Source organism: Meleagris gallopavo, chromosome Z (genome assembly GCF_905368555.1).
Source record: "Meleagris gallopavo chromosome Z, MGAL_WU_HG_1.1, whole genome shotgun sequence".
Lineage (NCBI taxonomy): Eukaryota > Metazoa > Chordata > Aves > Galliformes > Phasianidae > Meleagris > Meleagris gallopavo.
In genome coordinates this window covers 72594081-72616041 of record NC_139435.1, presented here as the reverse complement: position 1 = coordinate 72616041, position 21961 = coordinate 72594081, and the positions used below count along the sequence as shown (strand labels likewise).

The 21961-nt window shown below is 41.4% G+C and overlaps 1 protein-coding gene across 8 annotated transcripts in view; it reads right to left on the bottom strand.

Annotated features, from left to right (window-relative positions):
• Positions 1-21961, bottom strand: part of SEMA6A (semaphorin 6A) — a 114599-nt gene that overhangs the window by 69001 nt on the left and 23637 nt on the right. Inside the window, exon 1 of one of the 8 annotated variants that reach the window (XM_085214394.1) lies at positions 7581-7599. The exons of the other annotated variants lie outside the window; for them this stretch is intronic. The gene's annotated coding sequence lies outside the window, so the exon portion shown is untranslated. Of the gene's footprint in view, positions 1-7580; positions 7600-21961 lie in introns of those variants that run through there. 8 annotated transcript variants of the gene reach the window in all.

The following is a 21961-nucleotide window of genomic DNA, read 5'->3' as shown; positions in this document are numbered from 1 at the left end:
TGATGGCATAGACCAGATTTCTTCCAAAAAGCCAACTACTCCTCTTTTTTCATTCCTAAGAACAATATAAACAGAACTTCATGCAATGTACTTCGGTGCTCAGATTCTTCTTACTGAATTTGGTGACTTGAGATATTTATATAATATGACTTTTTCTTGTTATTCTATGTTCCTTCCTTTTTGCCATAATGCGATTAAGTGTTAATAACCTATAAAAACTCTTAATACACATGGAAATCAAAATTTTGCCTTCTTAGCTATAATATTTTCCTGCTTGTATTGTGCAGCCCAAAAGGGAATCAATCAGATCTGAGTAGGATACCAGTACAGTGCAATTGCTTTACATTTACGTAAGCTTACTGAAAACTTCCTCAGAAAATGAATCGACACACGTATGTGTAGAATAACTGCTTGGCTGAGGGAATGAACGGATGGCTACTGCAAGGCTACTCTCATAACAGGACTATCGTATTTGCAGCTAGTAAACTCCAGCAAGGTTAGATCCATCACTCAAAAAGCCTTACAAGAAAGTGCTAACTCCCTGGTATATTCTATAAAAGCATACAGCCATATTTGATCTCAAGCACAAATTCAGCAGCAACAGCAATGACACATCTATAAATCACTATCAGAAGAGACAGTCTTCCATGTTAGAAAAACTCCCATCTTTCTGCCTTGACCTCACGCTATGTTCTGCTTCTCCTGTAAAACCCCAAGTAAAATCAGAGTATGTAACCGTGTCAAAACTTTCCCATGACACACTAAGCCTGATCAGTAATGGACAGATCTTGTTATATTCATTTCTTACAGACTTTCTTTATAATATGATGGGATGTGTTCACGCAGAACAGCTGCACTTCAATCCACAAATTATTAGACTTAATGTGAGAATTACCAGTTAAAATAGAATGGTCTGTGTTAGGCATGAACCAAGACCAGAAAACTTAATGGCCATGAAAAACCATGACAGTCTTAAAATCTTTTCTTTCCACAAACATGTGGTAGTAACTTACCCTCCTTCAATAGCCTGGAAGCATCGTAAAAAGGGATAGTATTTAACCAAATAACAAGGAAATAAAAAATTGAAGCTTGATGAATTTGAACAACTGCATAAGAAAAAACATATGACCAGAAAAAGTAGCATCACCTGTGAACTGACCCACAAAATACTCAACAAATAGCCCATCTTATTAGATTCATCATCTCTTACACTAGGAAAAGCAAAATGACAGCAAAAAAAAAAAAAAAAAAGAGAGAAAATGAATTGTGTAAGAGGTAAAAAATAAATGAGATTTTCTGGCAATAAGAGCTTTAAAAGCACGCAAGTAACTCAGACACTGTCTCACTGTAAGAGACTTAGAGATTTACCTATTCATAATAAAAAGCACGCACTGATCCACACACATGCACACACATGCTTTGCCATGCCGAAGGCACGGTGCAGAAACCAGCCACCCAACCTGAATTCTGTTCCCTACTACAGTACAGATCAGCCATCTGACACTGACAAGAAACCTTTGCCTTTTCTGGCTTACAAAGCCTTTGAATATCTGAGTGGAGGACATTCTTACTGCTATTTACCTTTATATGTTCACAGTTCCTAGAAAGTGATAGACGAGTTTTTTGCAAGTTGGGGAAAGGAATTAGTAACAACACAACAACAACAACAACAGCAGCAATAACAAGACAGGAATACAACCTGCAGGCTGCAGCTTTCATACAATGAGGGCAGCAAGTGCTGTGGAGCTGTTCTGGAGTGCATTTGTTGTCTGTGCTTATTTGGGTGGTGGGCTGATCACCCCACAAGCACCTCATGTGGCTGCACCCGGCAGCAGAAGGGATTGTGCAAGAAGCCCAGGCTTAACAGCACCATGGGATCAGGCAGATGTGAGTGAACAAAAGCTCAGCAAGTGCTTGGGGGAGCTCTGAAGACAGGAGAGACAAGTGGCTGACAGCAAGATGCACCACAGTGCCAGACATGATAACTGAATTGGCACATGGCAAGGCATTGGCCAGGTTGGCCAACTCAGTTTCTACTGTCGTTGCCCTAACTAGTCACTGCTGCTCAGCCACCTGAATGCTGGTACAGATGGCCACAGAGACTTAATGCCAGCTCTTTGCCCATCACCACTACCAACATCTTTTTGTGACCAGCAGTGCCACCGTCATTCATCTTTCCTCTCCTGTCCCACTCCTGTTGTCTCTACAGCTGGCTGTTCATTTTATGTGGCCAAAAAAGCACTCTAGCACTCCAGGTATCTGGCCCTTATACCGAGGAGACTGGTGTGTGAACGTATTGGGCAATCAGCACATGGTAACTCAGGGCCTTCCCTGAATGCTGCCAGTGCCCAAGGGAGGCTCCCACCCCTCCAACATTCTTTTTGACCCTTACTTACATGTTGAAGCACATCCTCCCTAACTTTCTCTGCATATCAGAGAGCTTTCCCCAGCTGTAAGAGGAATGAATGGGTGCCCTCTGCTATACATGCTTTACTGCCGTTTTAATTGGATTCAGCACTGCTTACTCATTGCCCAGCTGCTGTGGGCTGCACGCCAGATGTGACAATTAGGCCCAAGGGAAAGACTCCAACGAGAGTGATTTTGCCTCATATAGCAATCAACAGCATTTACCTTTATTAAAAAGAATAATACAAACTTTATTACCAGTTGGATGGAACAGACACAGGGGCCATGCAGAACTTCCCATTATAATCTGCCGAATTTATGCAAAATAAAATACTTTTTCAGTGAGTTTCAGGTATCTGCTTATTTTGTTCAGGTCTATGCAATCATGAGTTCTCACCAGCTTTCCTCTCCCTTTTTGCAAGGCCATATATCAAGCACCGTAATGTCAACTATGATATGTAACATCATTACTTCCTGCCTCAGTAAGTGATAAGCTGAAAAGATTTGGACAACCCTCATGCAGAACTGATGAGCCTCGGCCTGCAGAATGGTAGTAGCAGGTGTCAAGTCAATAGGCAAAACTCAGCATGCCTAATGCTATCAACCTGTCAAGATCAACATTACTGTTTGATCCAGTGCAGTATGAAAAGAAAACACAGAGAACAAATGGAGGCCTAAATAGGAGAAATCTTCTGCTGACCTGGGCAGGACATCCCTGATGAATGCAGCCTTAATAGGATGCTGTTGTTCAGAGAGGGAACAGTCAGATGGAAGATGAACATCTCCCAGATGGAATTAGAAGCATCTCAGGCCTATCGATTTTGGTTGTAACCTTCACTGTAAACAGTCCACGGGGGCCTCATCAGCCACCTGTTCAGTGATATTTGCATTGAAATATAGAGCCAAAGCAAATGAGAAAATAGCCACGGTTCCTTGCTGAAGCATCTGCTCTTTTCCATCCCTCTTTCTGTGCATCACCAGGAATAGCAAAGGTACATGTTTTAGAGGAAAGGGTAACAACAGTGGCACAAGCTCTCTCAGGCAGCACCAGAAACAATGAACACCATTTGTTACGATGTTGATGCTGGTGGTAGCAGTATTATATCATGCAATATTTCACTTTCTAATAATTGCTCAATTTTATACTGAAATCACGCTTGCCAAAACTGGGAGGAAAGCCATCTGTGCTTGGAAGATGACTGCCAAAAACATTTGCAATTTTATTTTGGGGTTATAAACCTGCAGAATGGAACAAAGACAGTGCCTAAATAATCCTTCTCACTCACCACCCCCAACTACATACAGCAACAGACCTAACCCTGAAACAGCCTAGCTTGTCTTTTCAAAGATGTCTTTATTATTTTTAAAAGCTTCACATTTAAGAGACAAAAAATTGCTCTATCGATTATTTGTGGGACTTCAGCAAACTTCTGTCAAGGTTTTGAATAGATTTAAGGGTTAAATGTAGCAATCACTGCCTTTTGAAAGGAGAGAATGCCATCTCTAATATATAATTTGCTGTTTCATCTCAGCGTGCTTAACAGAAAGCAGATACACTACCAGCAACACCATTACTTTCCCCAGCCCTCACTTTGCCTGGGAAATATCAGTGCCAATCAGCTGCTCTTCCATTCTCTCAGCTAATAGATAGAACAACTATAGGTGACACAAAAACTTTTGTTTTCCTTTCCTTTTAGATAACAAAGACAAAACATGGGGCCTTCTGTATTTTTACAGCAATACCGACAATTGTCAATGATTAAAACTTTGACACAGCCCTGCAGACGTTGTCCCAGCTGCCATGTGCCTGTTGTAAATGTAACATCAGGGTCATGCAGTTCTCCTAAATCAGTCTCTCCAGCTCAGCCAGCTCTTCAGGACAGGTTTCCTCAGTTCCTCAGCATTTGCCTCCTTTCACTGTTGGTATGTACTTAAATGGATTCCAGCCCTTCTTCATCCTCTAACCAGAAAGAAGCCTCAAATTACAAATCCTCTTATGTCTGTGTAACAGATCAAATTGATATATAAGAGCAGAGCTTAACACTGAAGAATAAGTTTGGATCCCGTAGAACATATTGCTGGGCTTAAAGCACCTAATTGCTGCTTATCATAACAACAAAACCCTCTGTACTGCTTTTGTTATTGTTTTTTTTTTTTTTTAGTTTGTTTTTAGAGCAAGAAATGTGATGCTAACTCTTCAAGCATGATCTCCAGCTGTGTTCTTCAAGAAACTTATTTGGAATGAAAGTGATGGGCACCATTTTAAAGTGACAAAACAGCAGAGAAACGCAGATCGTCACATGTAAGTCAGCTGTTAAATAATCAGACCACACTGCTTAGCTTTGTTGCAATTGGAATAGCTTCAGCTGTAAGTACATTTCTGCAGAAATTGACTCAATAACACGCCTTCATTTACGCTGAGTGAAATAGCAAATTCTGCCAGGCTGTTTTCCAACAGGCACCAGTCCACCTGGGTACGAAGCAGTTTGATACAACAACAAATTGTTCCCCTGCCCTCAAAACGTGAATGAATTCTACTGTAACACTACAAATGCTAAGAATGGACATTGACATCCATGGATTAATTGCTCCGGCATCCAGTGCTACGCTACCCAACAGTGCTTTGCTCAAGAGGAGCCTCTGGTCAGCTCAACACTGCTCTGCATTGCAGCATTATAGTCATGGCAACAGCACAGTCTAGGCCAGACCTCAGCATCCCCCGCCGTGAAGGCTACTCAGCACAAAGAAACACAAACACAGTGGCCAGCAAGCCAACTCTTACAGGGAAAGAGAAGAGTCAGGCTTTTCCCCTTGGAACTCAGGCAAATTCATCTCGGCAAGTAATGTTTGTCCCTGGCAGATAAGAAGTGTAGGCAAGCAAAGAGCTTGCAGTGTATATTTTTAACTTTAGCCCCCAACTTGTTTATGAAATCAGCTTTCTCAGGTTTCTCTGCACCTTTCAGTAAAACATGAGATTACTGGAAACATGAATAATGTCCATGAAATGAAGTGTTATCTTTGAGGAAAGATTTAAAAGAGCTGTTGGAGAAGCACACGTGCACGTGGAACAAAACCCAAAACAGCCTAGTGAAGGAAATAAGCAAACTGAGTGGGAATACTGTAATTCAAGATGATGTGCAATGGCTCGCTCCCTTGGACATCCACACACCTATACACATCTCCGTGTGCTCAGGCAGTCACAAGAATTTAAAAGACTCATCCTTCATGGGAAAAGGTCTTCATTAAAATGTTACAGAAATTTCACAGATCTCTGTCTTTTGTGATTATTCTTCATTGTCCACTTTTTTTTTTTTTTTTTTTTTTTGCTAATGTTTTTGGGAACCTTGTAGAGATAAAAATAAATCTGACTTTGAGACAAAAAAATCTATTTAGTTTGGTTTTCCCTCTGAGATGAGCACGATGCCTGCACTAATCCAGTTCCTGCAGTTTGCTAGTAATTGCTGGCTGCAAGTGGAAGTCCCTGGGCTTTATTCTGCCTAGATTCATGCCCAAACAACTCCCAAATTTTATATCATAAATAATCCTAATAGCTTTAAGGACAAGTTAGAACAAGAAAGAACCCTATCCTCAAGAATGCCTCTTGAGTAAAGAGTTCTCCTCAGTGGGGCAATATGACACATTCTTTGGTCATCTCTTCACTGCATTATATCAGGGTTATGAAAAAGAAAACAGAAGATAAAACAAGAAGCCAACAGATATGTTAAAGAATATCCTATTTTCAGGATAATGCTGAGACAAACTATATAGTCAGTTGACCTGGACATAAGGTTAATTACTGTAATTCAATTTATTTTAAGGGAAAATGCTATATGCAGATATCATCAATTAACCTCTGAACATAAAAATCACAATTCCTGTGATTAATAGAGCAGCATGAGATCACTTTAATTACTGGGAGTCTGTTACTGAGCGGAAGTGGAGAATTATATGATGTGATTTCAAGGGCAAACTTAGAATTGAGGCTTGTGGGTCAGAAAAAGTAAAAAAAAGATTACAGTTAGACACAGATGAGGCCCTGCACACACAAATACACTGCTCTCTTCTTCCAGCACACATTCACTCACATACTGAAGAATACAAGCATCCTTACATGTTCAGTCACACCTGCTTCTTGGCACATCGTGAGGGAATTAGAGCAGCACAGAAAAGAGAGTTCAAAGCAGCATTGACAAATGCCTGTACTACATGTTACAAGAGCAATAGCTCTGTTATTATGTGCTTTGCTTCTCTGGAAAAGCTGTGGAGAAAGAGGTTCAGTGTAGCAAGAGAGAACAAGCCCACCGAGTATGAGTGCCTGAATAGGGTGTGATGGATGAGCTTCCTCACAGATAGGAAAAGCCTCTAATCTGTTCCCTGGCTCATTGGTGGAGCATGGCGAAGCCATTCTCTTCTTCTCCAGGAAATATTCTCTGTCTTTTCAAAACCACGTGCAGAGTTTTTTGCAAAGAACAATCCAGACTGTCACTCGCATGAGGCAGCAGCCTGTTTCCAGAGCCTGTGCTAGGGCAGGCTCAGTGACACAGCACTGAGACAAAGACATTTCTATACTGCTTGTGATTCCTACAGCTATTTTAGGAATGATTGGCTGCATTCAGATTCCAACAGCAAATAAAGAGATACATGGGAAGATAAGCCACTTTCACAGCACCAGCATTCAGTTGATAATTGTTGCTGGAAACATCATTATTGATACTCCAGCCAATTTTGGAGAGCTGAAGAAGAAACCCACCATGTGCAACAAACAGAATGTAGGCATCATCCTCATGATAAAGCCACAACCGTGTCCCCAGGACAGGTGTCTTGTCCTGGGATTCACTGAAGAAAGTCTGTCTCTACCTACAGTATCACTGCTTGCTTGGCCAACTCAAGACCTATTCCCAAACTTCCTGCTCTTTTCTCCCTCACCCCCAAACCTCCCTCTTAAAAGAAGGGGAACACAGGAAAAGCAATGGTTCATTAGCTGAGTGCACAGATGTGAATTCAGCAAGACTGCTTGATGAGGAGGCACAACACAGTTACGGGTTTTCTGCAAGTCTGCCAGGTGTTTTTGAACCCAGATGAATACTTCATATTTTGCCTGACAGAACAAAAATTCCTGTGTAGCGTGGGGAAGAAGACAGCATAGCTGGCAAGCTGCTGTTGTTATTTCTTACTCTGCAGTTCTGCTGCTTGTGTGATTTATATCAAATGCTGCAGTGAGAGTTTCCTCTAACTTTGAGTTGGCCTCAATAACATGGACATTCCGCTGATTAGCTGCCAGGAGCTGATCTGGAGCCAAGACACAAATTCCTGCCAGTAGAGAGAAGAGAAAAAAAGTACAGAAAGACATTAGACCAGAAAATCAAATTATTTTCTAATGAGACTGAAGACTGAATGCACACACTGTGCCTGCAGAGATCAAGTTTGCCGTTGAGGTGTAGACTCCAATCTGTAAACCCTACATCAAGACTTGCCTACATCTGAGATTATGCTTCCTCGTACCACAGAGCAGCAATTCTCCAGCTTGCAGCAGAAACACACAGTTAGCAGTTACAATTAAAGGGCTTTGATTTGTTTTTATTTATACTACTAGTAATGCTGACCTTGATGTCTGCTGGATTGAGGGCAGCAATTGGAAATTGCAATTGGATTCCCACTGGATTTCAGAGAAAACTGTGGCTGCTGCTCAGCCCATGCCATTCACATCAGCTCATGAGTGATGTTACTTTACCATTTATAAGCCTTACATCTACAAAGAACGGAATTTACTGACACTTGCAATCTTATGAAAGTACACAGCCTTACATAAAGACTCAGTTACATACTGCTAACATCATGGATTTTGGGCTATGCCTTTCCTCTAAAATGAGGAAATGGAAATACTACATCCAAGTTTCCCGTGGAATTTGAGGTTATCCTTAATCTGTCAGAAGAGTAATTGCTTTCTTGGAGTAACCAAATAAGATGCTTTTGGTTCTATTGCACACTGTATCTCATTAAAATTTGCCTTTGAGCAATTCAAAATAGAATGTCATGGGATTATTTTTCTGTGTAAACACCATCACATCAGTTTCAAGTAAAGGACTATTTGCACATGCATGCACCTATAGTTAAACCTGTGGTTGTGAGAAACTCAATTTCACAGCATATATGGCTGTTGACAGATGTTGTCTTCTGACAATTTCTGGTATTCTGAGCAACAAGACCACCTATGAAATGGTATGTGATGGCTCAGGAAAAAAAGCTTTCTGATCCAAATACAGTACATACCACACATCTACAGAAAAGTTTAACACTGACACAGGAAAACAACAAAAAGATGAGTGTGAAATTAAAAAAAATGACAACCTGGGCAGGAGTTTCCTGAAGCAGCTTTTTGGAAGATCTCTCAGTGACTTGGCATCCAAGCCACATGAAGGACCTCCTTCAGGCATTTGCCCTCTTCTGATGGAAAAAAAATGGTTTTAAAGAAAGCACTTAACCTACAAAATCTTTATGGCAGCTCAGAGATGTTCTATTACCTGACATCTTTGTCACCTCAGGGTTCTCAGCAATAGCTTTTCCTAAATAACTGTCACAGGAGCACAACAGAGGGAGAACTTCCCACATTCTCAAAAACTTCAAGAAAGGAAGCTCCGCATTTAGTGTACTTACCAGTAAGCTTCTTACTCTTGGACTCAGAAAAACATCCAAGATACAGAACCAGTGGAACTCTCTAAACATGATGATCAATAATTTTGAACAGCAACAGTGAAAAATTTGAATTTTGGCTGTGTTCTTACTATTTCAAAAGTAGGCTAAAAAAAAAGCAGGCTGTCAATTACTAAACCATCTCCTTCAATACTGGGGCTCACCAAAACTTCCCTCCTTAATTTGAAGTCAGAAATTTGTTTGCTTTTTCCTCAGCAAATAGCTGTACATTTTTTTTTCTCTGCTTGTGTTTAAAGGATTCTTTGTCCCTCTTCAACCTGAAGAAATAACCTGCACAGGATCTGCCTGGAAGATCATACATTTGTGAGAGGCAGCAGGTGCACATGGCTAACAAGACTAATTTTACAACTGAAAATGCTAAATAAAGTGTTTTCATAAAGAACAAAATTTATTTGTGAGAGTGAAAGCTCTGATGCCTCACTGGTTGAAGCTGCAAGAAATGACTGCACACTTCCTTTCTTACTTTTACGGAGCTCTCCACAATCTCCTTCTTCACCACAGTTATTTCCAGGGACTTTCTCTTGTAAAAAAAAATTGGCTTTCCTCACACAAGAACAGATTTGGCTTTCCTTACACAAAACAGATTACTGCCCTTACTCACACACACCCTTACGTTCCCCAAAAAACTGAGAACGTTATTTCTGCTGCAAGCTCATGAGGCCAGATGGTATCTTCCCTCCTTATTTTGGGAGAAGTGTAAGAAGATCATTAATATAAATATTAAAAAAAAAACACAACTATCCAGCGCTTGATGATCAAAGGATGATTAAACTTGGAAAACAATTTTAAACATAGATTTTGATAAAGCTGCCTTATGACGTTCTCTTTTCTGAAAAAAAGTTGTTCAGCTCTGAAGCAAGGTGTTAAAGGGAAGAATTGGGATGAAGAGATGCAGTTGGGTAAAGAAGAGGAAGCTGCTTCCTTCCAGCAAGCTCCCTGTTTTTCCATCATGGGAGACAGACCAACTGTCTTGCTCTTTCTCAAACACCCTGTTAGGACCATGCTTTCCCTTGACCCATCCAACAAACATAATCATTTCCCTCTGCCAGGAACCAAGCACATAGACCCTGCTGTGTACTCTCCGAGGGCAGGACACAGTGATCCAGAAGAACTCTGCCTGACTAGAAATGCAAATAGTCATAAAAATCTTTTCATAACAACTTCCACTGCTCTCTCATCTCTTGCTGTGCGTGCTTAGAAATACACAAGGTCAAACATCTTAGAACAAAAACGCTAAGCCAACACATGCTCAATAGGCTTTTCCTGCCTAGATTTCTCTCAAACAGGATTCATTGTGCCGCATGAACCAACAGACGCAACTTCTCTTAAAAATTTTCTTTTCCAATATGCTGCTTTCAATTTATCTCTAATGTAAACGCAGACATAAAAGTATGCTCTGTTTTATGGCAGGCCTGAAACAAAGGTACTCTAATTAGCAAGAACAGATTTGACTTCAGAAGTAACACAGTTTTGAATGCTAGAATAAGAAACCCCTCCTTTCAGCTCTTCAGGAGCAAGCAGTCTTCCACCTTTCTCCTTCTTACACCCTTTCCTCTTTGATTCTGCAAATCTATACAATTGATGAATTGATGATTCCTCAGAATCACAGAATCACAGAATGGCCAGGGTCCTCAAGGGACCTCAAGGATCATGAATCTCCAACCCTTCCACCTCAGGCAGGGCCACCAACCTCCCCATTTAATACTAGACCAGTCTGCCCAGGGTCCCATCCAACCTGACACTGAACACCTCCACGGATGGGGCATCCACAGCCTCTCTGGGCAGTGTGTTTTACCACAGGAATGCCATATGCTGTGCAAAATTTAAGGGGGAAAAAAAAAAAAAAAAGGCCTTGCCTTGAAAATGTTTACAATCCATATAGACAAAGAACAGAGGTTTTTTGTTTTTTTTTTCCCCCCTCAGTTTTTACAAGAAAAAGGTTACATGCAAACATAAGTCTTTTTTGACATCATTCCTTTTCTAAACATTCTAATTACCAGACTGTAAAAAAATATAAAAATATTGATGAGAGTTTCTTTAGCATAACATCCTCCGTAATAATTGACTTCAGTATCCTAAGCTGCTGCTCAGATCAACATAGTTTTAGGACTGAACAAATGCAGTAAGTTGCTGGCCTCCTCTCCAATAAGAAATCCTTCAAAATTCAACCACCCACTCACGCACACGCATGGATGAGTTCCTCAAGATAGATGAGCTACTGTTTGCAGTTTCTATTTCGGCAGGGACAAGGCTTTGGAACACTGTTTTCCAATTCAGAAAGCACAAACACAATTCATCTCACTGGCAATATTCAACTCATAATCATATATTTGTTCTAGTGCTTCCATCATTATCAACAGATCAGTTAGCTGCCATTTTTTTCTAGCTGTAGCTACTGAAGTTATCTAAGTAGCAAAAGACTTGTTAAATCTCCTTTTTGTTTCCTGCAAAGCAGACTGCAGAATCATTGATGCTCAGAAAACCTGGGCAGGGCCTGGGATTGGGATTGCACAATTCACCACTCTGGGCTCAATAACAAGAGAAATGATGCCCCACATTTTTTCAGTTGTCCTATTGAAGTTTTCCTTTGTTCTGCCTAAGCAATCATGTTAAATTGCATTTCATTATTAGATTCCAACAGCTCAATACTCCAAACATCATAACAAATTCACACTTAAAAGAAAAACTCTGTCACAATTCTAGGACAAATTTAAGGTTGAACACGCAGTTACCTGGTGACAGAACTAAAAGAATAAGGTTTCAATCAGCAGCCATTAATTTTTCAGTTTCAATTCTAGCAGCAATGAGACAATATTAAACAATACTTTGTTGTTTTAAAAAAACACCAGAGCCCAAAAGAAAAGAAAAAATACAATCCTGCACATCAGAGCTTCCAGTTAAAGTCAGCCAGATCTTGTATGATATAAACAGCAGCAAGAGTTCCCTTGAGATTGCAGTGTAACACACAAAACACTTCATTGATGTCTCTGAGGAACCAAAGGAGGATGAAGGTCTATTTTATCTAACTATTCTAATCCTCCAGTCACTTTCTCCATAATCAGCACTTAGCTTCTTCTTTAACCATAGCAGCAGCTAACAGCCCAGCTACTCACTGCTTTGACTTGCAGTTAATACAGCACTGTAATTTCCACCTCTAAGTATTTTCCTAAATTCAAAATGATGCTAAAAATATACTTTATGGAGCATATTAATCTGTGTTTTTGATATCCAAAGGCAGTGAAAGCTTCTGAAAGACATATCTCAGAGGCAAGGAATAAACAACACCTGATCTCAGTCTTACGCTGCTTGCCATTTACCCTTCCCCCTCCCCTTATTTTGCTGACAGCAAGATGGACAATACATGAAAATTTGATTCTTGGTAAGCTGAGTCATGCAAATTAGCCTAATGAAATAGGTGACTTTGTGTATGTACCCTTGATACCAATTAAGCTCAAGTATCCACTCAGGTAATGACTAAAGCAATACCATGAGAGATCATGTAGAAGAGTCACAGCTATACTTGTCTTTCTGAATAGCCCTCTACTCAGCACTTAGGTCTATCTCAGATCCCCCTGGCCAGGAAAGCAGGCCGGCTTCCAAACAGCAGACAGAGGCAGTTAACTGCTTAAGTCATGACTGAAGCAACACAAAAATTTGCTGCTACTTTACACAGTTTGGACCTCAACGTACAAAGGAGATAGGCTTTTGTGCTTCCAGTTTTGAAGGCAGCACACCAGTGCACTGCAAGAGGCTGCTCTGACTCTGTAATTGTAGCTATCTTAATAATGATCTGTTAGATGGTTGCCTACTGCTCATGCCCAGACAATTTAATCACTATGCATTCAGTTGTAGAGAACTAGCTATCCTCCCTGTCATGTGAAACATGGGACATGTTGTGTGAAGGCGGTACAAATGAGCACCCCCTGAACTTCCTAGCTAATATACTTTCATTATTTAAAGCCTCAACTATAAAACAGACCAGTGCTGCCTCTTACTACAAAAAGATGGCTCACCTCAGCAGTATTAGATTAACAGCTACATCGTACCAGGCCTATACGTACATTATTTATTGAGCACCAGCTGTGTGCTCAGCACTGTACATACACAGAGGGATGCACTCTCTACATCTGGGAAGCTTTTACACTCTAAAGTAGTGGAATTTGGCAGTCGTTCTGCATGCAGGCAACCTATTAACTTCACGATGGGGCGCAGTTGCAGAACCTGGCAGTAAGGAATTCATGTAAGCCAGTACAGTACCTAGTGGTAGGTGAAGTGAGAGATGGACTGCTCCTGCATGGGTCTGTGGGCTATCAGGCTTTGTGGAAACTACTGTGAAGATTAACAGAGAAGAGCTATGAATATACCTGAGCACGTGTGAAGATGCAGAAAGTAGATGCAGTACTACAAGTTCCAGCACTCCTTTGTGCTGGTGACAGCTGCTTCTCTCCACATCTCACCGCTTGTGCTGCCTTAATCTGTCCTCATACTGTAATGTTTTCAAGGCAGTACTGATCCAGCAATGTACGTCAACAGAAGAACTGATGTCCAATGCTCTCCAGAGCCAGGGAGTTATTAAGACTCTTAGGTAAACACTAGGAGCTGGTCTAATGTGGGATGGTGACACGAATCACCACCATGACTTCCAAGATGCATTTTATACTTGAGATGAAATCCTACCCTCAGATTCCTACAGTGAAGAACAGAAGTGTCTGAAGGTATAGTTCTACTTGCACACAGTGAACAGAAGAATATGGAAAAGAAATGGAGAAGAGTAAAGCTGAAGTGAAACAAAGTGTGTAGGCCTGGGTACATGAAGAGAAAAACAAAGCTAAGCTGCAGGTTCAAATAGCTGAGCAGGCTTTAGAGGGAGGTTTACATGTCACCTGAGAGTGGAGGGAGAAAAATGACTGGTGGTACGAATGGGAGATGGGAAGAAAAATATAAAAATGAGAAGGACATTTTTAAATGAACATAGCTGCCAAAAGGCTGAGAGGCAGATGGATGGATGCAGATATGTATAAAGGAATCTTTAGATATGTATAAAGGAATCTTTAGAAGTGAAGGAAGGCAATTACAGGCAAAGGGAGAAGAAAGGGAAAGGATTTGGAGGAAATTAATGAGAAAAGAGGAGTAAGAGAAGGACATCAGCTGGGTGGGCAGAAATTAAAGAAAATCATTAGCGCTACTGTTGTATGTTGTACTCATTTTCATTTGGAATCTTGGCTTTGAAATTGGATGTCATGGACATGAGCTGTTTTGTTCTCTTACTAACTCATCAACTTTTTAATCTTACAGAAATAATTAAAGGAGAAGGACGGACACAGTGCATTCTTCTGCATGTTGACTGATGCCATCAATTAACTAGGCAGACACTGCAGTCCTGCAACTGGTTCACAGGCAGACTGCAGGTCCCAGCACCACTGCTGCATACAAACACAGGTTCACAGCCTGGACCAAAAAGCACTTTCTTATTGTTTCTGTCAGCTTCTCTCTAGTCACATGTCAGTGCCACTCCTTTTTATCAGCTTCTGAACTACAGAAATACATGAAAGCACATTAAACAGTTCCTTAGATGTGCTTCTCTGTATCAGCAATCACTGCAGTTGTATTTTGATAGTACACAAAAGGAACAGCAGCTTTCAGGTAATGACTGGGAAGGCAGGTCGTCCACCTAATAAGTCTATCACCTTTGTGAGACTTAAAAAAGCTGGAGGCTTACTGAGCTGACTTAATTTCACCTGTGATGAGAATTGCCCTCATGTTTTAGAGATGAAGAATTTGGAGTCTGGGCCTACATCCTTGTGTGTATCCATGTGTGGCTTGTTCATACAGTAATTGTGTCTGCTGCCTGCAACACATGGTCTTGTTATAAAAGCACGGGAAAATGTCTTCCCAAAGAGTACTATTATCCACCCACAACCAAGGTTGCATAGGAGAGGATTGACAAACAGCCCATGAGGAGGGGAACAGACTGCTAAGCCTCCAGGTGGAATGGAAAGACAGAGATGGGGGAAAAGCACAGACAATGGGAAGGGAACCTGGGACAAATCAGGGGGATGAGAATAGAAAGCCCAACACATCATGTACCTAACTCGTCTCTCGAGAGGTAGGAAGATAAATCTAAAGATAATAGACCTCCATATTCATGCAGCTGCAAAGATAAACATCCTTCCCATGAAACCATTATAAATCCCTAATCCTCAGGGTTGATTTAAAAATTGTAACTCAGCTGTTGCAATTTGTATCAGACTGGAATTTGGCAGTCCCAGACATTAAATCAATTCCACATGAGAAGGGGACCAACAATACTCCATTTTATAGCCTGAAATTGCACTTTCAAGGGTTTTAGATGCTTTCTACACTACTCCACAGTGAAAGAAAGAGTAGGATAACTTTTAAAGCTAGCGATCATTTCAGTTCTCAGTACAGCCAATGGAAAGATTTCCACCAGATTTAAAAGACTCAATCAAAAATACAGGCATTAGAAATTGCGTTAGAAATTGCTCTTTTAAAAAGCAATCAAGTGAATAAAAATGATGCACAAATATTTATGATTTGGGTATCTAACTCCAAAACACGTACAATGGATATTAGACATTGGTATATTGCTTACCAACCTGGCACACAGTTACACACCACACTGCTGTAGCTTGCATGCAGTCATTCATTGATTTCCACACATTTTTACATGCTTTTTTTTTTTTTTTTTTTTTTCCTAATACTGCTTCAGTTTAACGGGGCAACATCTCCTTCACAGGGTTGATATTTCATACAGCAAAGATCAGGAGCTATGCACTCAAACTGTTACAAATACACAAACCCTGGGTCTGGATCCTGAAAAATGTAGGCAGACGTAACTGCCATTTAATTTAATAAACTCAGTGGGAGTGTAGCCAGCAAGTCAGACCTTAGGAAATTAATTTCTGCACTAGCTAGTCTGCTAGTTTATATTATAGGATGTGTAGGGCACTGCAAAACGCAACGTACCAAATTCAGCCTCGTACAACCCTACAGCAGGAATGCTCTGTTTATTTATATGGAAACGTTACTACTAAACAAGCACTGGAACCAGTGAAGGCTGGTGTGCTAGGAATTTGTGTCTTGACACTGATGTCTTTAAAAGGGCAGAGCTCCCCATGTTCCCTTCTCCTCTCTGGAGGCACCGGGGAAGCCGCACTCCTCTACCTGTCTTCCTGACCCCATGAAACTCACAGCACGTTGGAAAACCACCATCTTGCTGGCACTGTGGGCTAAGTCAACCCAAGCCCTCAAAAGTTGCTGTGGGAGAGCTGATAGCCACACGTGCGCAGACAAAGTGATCACAGAAGCCTTTTTCCTTAGGATGCTAAAAATACAGCTATTTGCATTAATTGCACAGAAGAATTTCAGCCCTGAACTACAGTGGGAATTGTACCCCTCGCTGCTCAGAGCCAAATTTAGCCCTGGAGACTGAATGAGGCTCAGCTTCTCTCTGAATCGCCTCAGTTCTGTGGGCTTTAGACACTTTCTTCATGCTGTCCTCACACAGTTGTTTGCATTTAATGAGAAACAGTTGAGTTTCCTGTTAACTTGTAAGCAAAGAGCCCTCTCCATGAGCTCTGGGGTCCCTGCTTGTCTGCCTTTAAATAGATGGAGCTGACCAGATAGTGGCTGCCACTTGGCAAAGAAAGGGCCGTTGTGCCAGAGCACAGCCCAGGAGCCCAGCAGCGCAACACCCATTGCCACTGCAGCCCTGCTTGGTGCAGGGAGGTGGGCTGAGCACACAGCAAGAGCTGGCTGTCAATGTCAGGAAGATATTATCGTAGAAAAATCCTGCAACAGATGCTGGCGGGTGGACAAAAATTTGTTACTTATTTACAGGGATTTTAAAATGGGAAAGGCGCAGTGGGAGAAAATACCTCAACTCTACACAGAGGAATCTGGCAAAATCCCAGACTTGGCGAGCTCCTCCTGAAAAGCTTAGTGTGCCAGTGCTTCCTTCAGGTACTACGACAGTGTAGACAGCAAGATGTTCTCAGCATCTGAGTAACAGCTGCACAATACAAGCAGCAACTGAATGGTTGAACAGCTCTTTATAAAGGCATGGTGTGATAAAAAGCTGGTGTTCTTTTGTGTTTCATAAAGCCTCTACTTTGCTGACTTGGAGTTTAAATCTCAGGGGCTATTAGGAGAAGGAAGAAGGACGATGCATTAACATGCAGGGGAAAAAAGAATATACTGGAAGCCAAGCCTGCACTAGGAGCTGTGTTACAGCTTCAATACCAAGCCAGAAGCAGTTTTCATGTCAACTGGAACATAAGTATTTTGGCACAGTGATCAAATCTTTAGTCACAGTATATCTCAACCCTCATCTACATGATGAGACAGAAGCAGAACATTGTCCCCTCACTAGGTGTGCTCCCCAGGAGGAGGAAACATGGGAAATACAGTCACCAAATGGCAATCTTACAGCTTACTGTCTAGAGGTTGGAAAACGCTTGTTTTCTTCTTCAGGTCCCAATCTTTTTTCTCCATAGAACAAATAATAGTCATATAAATGAGAGTGGGAAATCCCAACTAGGACAATGAGTCAAACCTTATGTGAGCAAAGGCAGGCTACTTCTGCTGGTTTCATTCATGCTGTAGTAACAGTAAGGTGGAAAAACAAAAGTTTCAGGAGACTATGGCACCATGGTAGAGCAGGGCTGGAGTGGCAAGCCAGAAGCCAATGGAAAGACCTGATAACCAAGTTTATTCTTCTTAGGAGCTCTAATGTCATCTTCTTTGTGCTCAAGTTTTCTCCAGGAGGTGGATGTCAACCACCATACTGAATTAAGATACCGCATGGATGCTATGCTGCTAGATCCCACTCCAGAGCATGCTACCTTGTGTTTGTCTTCATCTTCCCTCGAGAATATTGATGAGTTTGCTGAGAATCCCAGGACTGCATAAGGCTTTTACTAATTCACCTGCAAATCAGCATTGGTGTACAGTACCTGCTCGCAAAGAAGTTACAAGGGAGGCTCCACTGGTTCTCGTAATGCACTTCAAGATAATCAAATGAAGGACACCAGGCAAACCTATGTTATTGTTATTGTTCCCTGGAAATTCCTCCTTTTCCTAGTTGGCACAATTATCCCTCTTCCTGCTTAATTTTAATCTCTTTTAGCCCTTGAGATACAGTTTATTGCTCTGTTTCTAAACTTAGGCAAAACCTCTTTGCAAATAAATCTCCACTAGCACAGTTGAGTCAGTGTTTGAGTTTTTAGTGTAAATTATGGGAATTAAAACAAGTTATCCTGCAAGTAATATAAAAATCCAGTTCTCTCATCCCTGTTGCAAAAGCTTTTTATAGAGCTCTCTAAAAGAAGACTAAGTGTTTGAAGGTCAGCAATTGGTTTTGTGCCATATGTACTTAAAGCTGAATATCCCTATGAACACTTGCACAGATTAGCAGGGGGAGGGGCAGGTGCAGGATCTAGTGAGAGAAGGTCCAGAAGTTGAGGAAAGCTTGAATTACATGCTGGCCTTGCTAGAGCAAACTGTTAATTAATAAGAATTAGCTTAGACTAAAAATTCCACACGTGTTGGAAGCAAAATCAAACAGTGCAGCCCTTCCATCTATCACTCCTGTAAAAACAGATAAGGAAAAGAACAACTGCAGAGATTTCATCTGAAAGCGGTGATGCTTTGGATGAATAGATGGGGTAATAAAAGCACAGTTAAAATAACTGCTAAAAAAGAGATTACTGTGGATGCAGCAAAGGGTAAATAATTATGTGTTGAGGTGATAGTCCATCCACATCGCTTTTGTCTGAAAGTACTTAACGTGGTGTTGTCATTACAGGTTCAAACACAGCAGATATAGCACACTAATGGTATCTTACACATGGCTGTATATCTGTGACATGACAATCTCTAAGTTCTGTAAGCCTTAAAGAAGATTGATTTATCCATGCAGGAATTCTCAAGTGTAACTGTATGCCCTTGTTAGCATGCTTTTTGTTTTGCATAACCTCCATTACTAAATTAGCATTTTCTTATTTCAGTGAGCTGCTTTACTCTGCCGGATTTCATAAAACCTCTTTAACCTAAAGAACTGCAGCATCCAAAGATGCACAGCAGACCTGAGACTGGTGTGCTGCAGAAAGTGATCCTGGCTGACATCTGCTCACCACCACGGAGTGACTTTTGGTGAAGCTTCAAGCTTCTAGTTTCTGACAAATGTACATCCTGGGAGTTGCAGTGAAGAACACTATGCAGTAGTTAGCAAAGATATGATGTGAGCTCCTGCTGTTTAAATTTTGCTCTGCAGGACAATTCTATCCTTAGCTCCCACTGAAACAAAGGATACTTACCCACCTGCCAGCAGCTCAATTCATACTGAACAACAGTGTTGGTTTCAGCAGTGCAATTCCCTATCTCCTCCACTGTGAGAACAAAACAAGATACAGCCTTCTTCTTACTGGAAGTCAATGGACAGCTAACCTCTAAGGTTCTCATTACAGAGCACAAGTTTTTAGCCTCTGAAGTGTTTTGGAGGCCTTTTCTCCAGAAATAATAAATAATGAATACAATGTAGATATCTGTAGCCCTTTATGTTTTTATTTTATTTGCTATTTTTTTCTTGGTCTAATGACTGGGGCAGCATAGTTTACAAATGACTAAAGTGCAAAAATCAAGTGGAAAGAATTTTTTTTCTTTTCCAGAAGCACACACACAGAAGTTATGATCCTTCTCAGACTGAGGAATGTTGATGGGCCAGCAGTATGCTATTGCAGCCTGGAAGGCCAACAAAAGGCTGCGTCAAAATAGGGATGCCCAGCAGGGACTGGGAAGGGATTGTCCCCCTCTGCTGTGCTCTTGTGAGGACCCTTCTGCAGTGCTGCATCCAGGCCTGGGGCCCCCAGCATAAGAAGGACGTGGAGCTCTTGGAGCGGGTCCAGAGGAGGGCACTGAGATGATCAGAGGGCTGGAGCACCTCTCCTATGAGGAAAGGCTGAGGAAGTTGGGCTTGTGTGGCTTGGAAAAGAGAAGCCTGTGGGATGGAACCATGGCCTTCCAGTACTTGAAAGGAGCTTATAAGCAGGAATGGGAGCGACTTTTACACGCTCTGATAGTGACAGGACAAAGAGGAATGGCTTTAAACTAAAAGAGGGTAGGTTTAGATGTTAAGAAGAAATTCTTTACTTAGAGGGCAGTGAGGCAAGAGGAGCTGTGGATGCCCCATCCCTGCAGGCGTTCAAGGCAAGATTGGATTGTGCCCTGGGCAGCCTGAGCTGGTGAGGGCAGCCCTGCCTATGGCAAGTGGGCTTTGAACTGGATGACCGCTAAGGTCCCTTCCAACATAAGCCATTCTATAGTATCTGAGAAATCACAGTATTGTGACTACAGACCTCTTTGAGCCTAAGAAGCCTTTTATTTGCTTGAAGCTTATAAAAAGCTGTGCAAAATAAACAAGAGGAAAGGCATACGCCATCACCTTTTAGCAAAATGTTCTTTCAAAGGCAGTGAAGGTGATGACAGGTTTGACTAAGTGCCAGCTGCAACTGGCACAACTTTAAAGAATGCAAGAGAGTGTGCTCGTTATTATTATTATTTTTTTTTCTGGCCAGACCTGAGCAACTGTATCTTGGATACACTCCCTGTTAGAGTACTGAAACAGCCCTGTCACCAGGGATTCCAACCAGACTGCCTTGGAGAACCACTTGCCAACTGAATCCAGAGCATGAAAGGTGATCCAACTCTTCCAGTTTTTCTCATTCTGCATTTCATTTTCCCTTTTGAGAATTTATCTTCAGTCAAAGGATTAACTCCATATTCACTTTCCCCTTTGTTCATCGTTAAAATCAACAAAAGAAACTGGGAGTTATTGAAGCATCGGAGTTAATAGAAAAATGCTTAAACCACTACAGCTTTCCAGATGGAGAAGCAGTGCGTGCTGCTCTTAGACACACACCCCATCTCTGCACCAGCACTTTTTCTGACTTCCAGGTTACAGAAGAGGAGAGAAAGTAGCCTTGATGTAGATCAGTAAGCAGCAGTGGGTCTGCATCAGAGGCAGCTCTGTCTGCTACCAGTTCAGAGGGCCGTGAGCACAAACGCTGCTTGACAGGGAGCAATGATGGAGACCCAAAATGTTTCATCCTCTGACAATCAATACTGCTGAGTGTGTGAGCAAGATCCTGGGACAAAGTAACAGTCAGGGAGAGTTTTGTCACTGACCTCACATGTGCAATTATTTCTCTGTTGATTTAAGACTGATGCTTACTCTGACACCAACAGGAAAGCATCCAATTTTAAAGGTAAAGAACAGGAAAGCATGCCTTCTTTTAAGATAAAAGTGCTCTTGGTGGTATTTCTGCCTATTTTATACACAGGCCAACACTTAACAACCTGAAAGAAAGGAAAGGTACATGTCTTCTGGCTAAGACCTGTAAGTAACTGGTTCCTTAGTGTGCTTCTTCTCAGACATACATCATAACTAACACTAGATGTAGCTGCAAAGGCAGGAACCACATAGGATGAAACTGCCAAAATGACTCTGCTCTGGTTTTGATATTAGCACATTCTGGCCAAAGTATTTTCAAAGATACAGAAAAATGAGCTCAAGTCTCTTCCTTCAGTGCAAAAACTTTTTGGTTGGATTAGTGGTAGTTGCATTTGTCTTGGAAAAAAATGAGAAACAGCTGGAATTGGGATTCCAGATCACATCCTGGACCTCATCCATGTTTTTCTACCATTTGCAAAAATAATGCCTCACCTCTATGCCAGGTTCATTGTTTATGAAGAAAGTATCTTTATTAACTCAAAGACTGATTGTGCAACACATCAAGGAGCCTGTATATCAGACCTCCAAGTGGAA